The 2,237-nt window shown below is 41.3% G+C and overlaps 1 pseudogene; it reads right to left on the reverse strand.

Annotated features, from left to right (window-relative positions):
- Positions 1-1,293: 1,293 nt before the first annotated feature.
- Positions 1,294-1,918, reverse strand: LOC102471262 (gem-associated protein 8 pseudogene; annotated as a pseudogene).
- Between the last annotated feature and the right edge of the window lie 319 nt (positions 1,919-2,237).

Raw genomic sequence — 2,237 nt, forward strand, 5'->3', positions numbered from 1 at the left:
AGTCAACTACATGGGAGTTCAGCGACATAGCCATTATGCTAACTGCTGGTCCCTCACTTTTTGTATTTTTAATTTTTGCCATTCTGAAAGGAGGTAGGTGGTATCTCATCGTGGTTTTAATCTGCATCTATCTTATGATGAGGGATGTTGAGCACTTCCGCATATGCCTTTTGGCTATTTGTATGTTTTCCTTAGAGAGATTATTATTCCACTAATTTTCCTGTCTTTTAATTGGGTTAATCATTTTTGGGGGTGGTAAATCGCTTGAGTTCCCTCTTTATTCTGGTTATCAGTCCTTTGTCTGAGGCATATTTGACAAAAATATTCTCCCATTCTGAGGGTTGTCAATTCACACTTGTTACTGTGTTTTTTGCTGTGCTGAATCTTCTTAATTTGATATAGTCTCACTTATCTATTTTAGGGATTATTGCCTGTGCTTTGGGAGTCTTATTTAAGAAGTCTTTACCTACCTCAATGTCTCCTAGAGTTTCCCCAGTATTTTATACCAGTAGTTTTAGAGATTGAGGCCTTAGGTTCAGATCTTTGATCCATTTTGAGTTGATTTTTGTTAATGGTGAAAATGGGGATTCAGTTTCATCTTTCTGTAGGTAGATACCCAGTTTTTCCAGCACCATTTGCTAAAAAGACTTTTCTTTTCCCAATGGATTGACTGATATCCTTTGTCAAAAATCAGTTGGCTGTAAGCATTGGGATTTATTTCTGGGGTCTCTATTCTATTACATTGGTCCACCTATCTGTTTTTGTGCCAATACCATGCTGTTTTGATTATCACAACTGTATAGTATATTTTGGGGTCAGGGAGTGATATACTTCCCATTCCACTCTTCTTGCATAGGATTGCTTTGGCAATATGAGGTCTTTATGATTCCAGACAAATTCTATGATTGTCTTTTCTAGATCTGTAATGAATGTCTCTGGTATTTTGATTGAAATTTTGTTAAATAAGTAGATTAATTTGGGTAGAATTGCCATTTTGATTGCTAATTCTTCCTATCCAGGAACCTGTTGGCATTTAAAAAAAAGGTGTAATATATACAAAATTGTCATTTGGTGCCAAGAGAAAACTCTCATGATGGCGACAGTATATATCCTCTGACTTCCAAGTGGCTGGCATATGACACCCATTCCCACTGAGACTCTAGTGAACGTGCTTCTCTCCCAGTATAAAGACCCTTTTCCCTGAGTCAAGTAACAGAAGAGTGTATATTTAAAGGGAAGAGGGTGAGATTTGGGACTCTTTTCAGAAACGTGTGGGGGCCCTTGTGCCAGGGCTCAGAACTTAAGGGGAATGATGGGCCAGTACTTGGGCTGCTTTCTGTCACAGTGCTTGTCAAAGCTCCCCTGCACCGTGGCCTCCAAGGCCAAAATCTTGGCAGCGCTGTCCAGGTACAAATGCTGTATCTCGGCTTTGTGCCGCTCACTGGGCCTCTCGGCTGGGGGATCGACTGACTGTTAGAGGTTGTAGTACAGGTCATGGTCGGCATTCACATAGACGTCCAGGCGCACTGCCTCCAGCTCCTGCCGCTGTCACTCTTCTCTGTGCCTCTCAGTTTCTGCAAAGTACTGGCAGAGCTCTTCAGTGATTTCCATGTGGCTCAGGTCGTATTCCGCCTCCTCAACTGACTCACTTTCTACCTCTCCTTCTTTGGACAAAGCTTGGTCGTCTTCTATAGACGTCTGGATCCTGCTGCTGCCATATGCATGCTGCCCAAACCTTCTGCAAGCCAAGTAACATGGAGAAGAGAAATACGACTCCACAGCCTTTCTGTAGGCTTTGCATCCAAGCCATCGCTTGCTGATAATGTTACCAGTATCTTGCATATACTGGATGAGAAATATCATGCATGGGGAGCTTTGCCTTTGCTGCGATCACTGATTGCCAAGTCTGAATAGGCATTGGACCTCGTGGGCCTGCAGATTATAGATCCTGGGCAGTGAGCAAGTGGGGGCCTACTTTTCTTTGGAGAGATGGGGGTGGGAGTGGGGGAATATGGTTGTTTCCCAGACAAGGAGACACGTGCTTTCCATCTACTTTTTAAATGTCATTTTCAATATCTTTTAAAAAAGATTTTCATAGTTTTCTTTCTTTTTTTAAAATTTTTTATCATCATAATCTTCTTTATATTACATTGGATTACATATAACTTTACAGTGTATTACATTGCTTTTTCAAAAGGGAATGCCATGCATGTCAGTCAATACAGAGACATTAATCT

The sequence above is a fragment of the Tupaia chinensis genome, unplaced genomic scaffold (assembly GCF_000334495.1).
Source record: "Tupaia chinensis unplaced genomic scaffold, TupChi_1.0 Scaffold000291_1, whole genome shotgun sequence".
Taxonomy (NCBI): domain Eukaryota; kingdom Metazoa; phylum Chordata; class Mammalia; order Scandentia; family Tupaiidae; genus Tupaia; species Tupaia belangeri.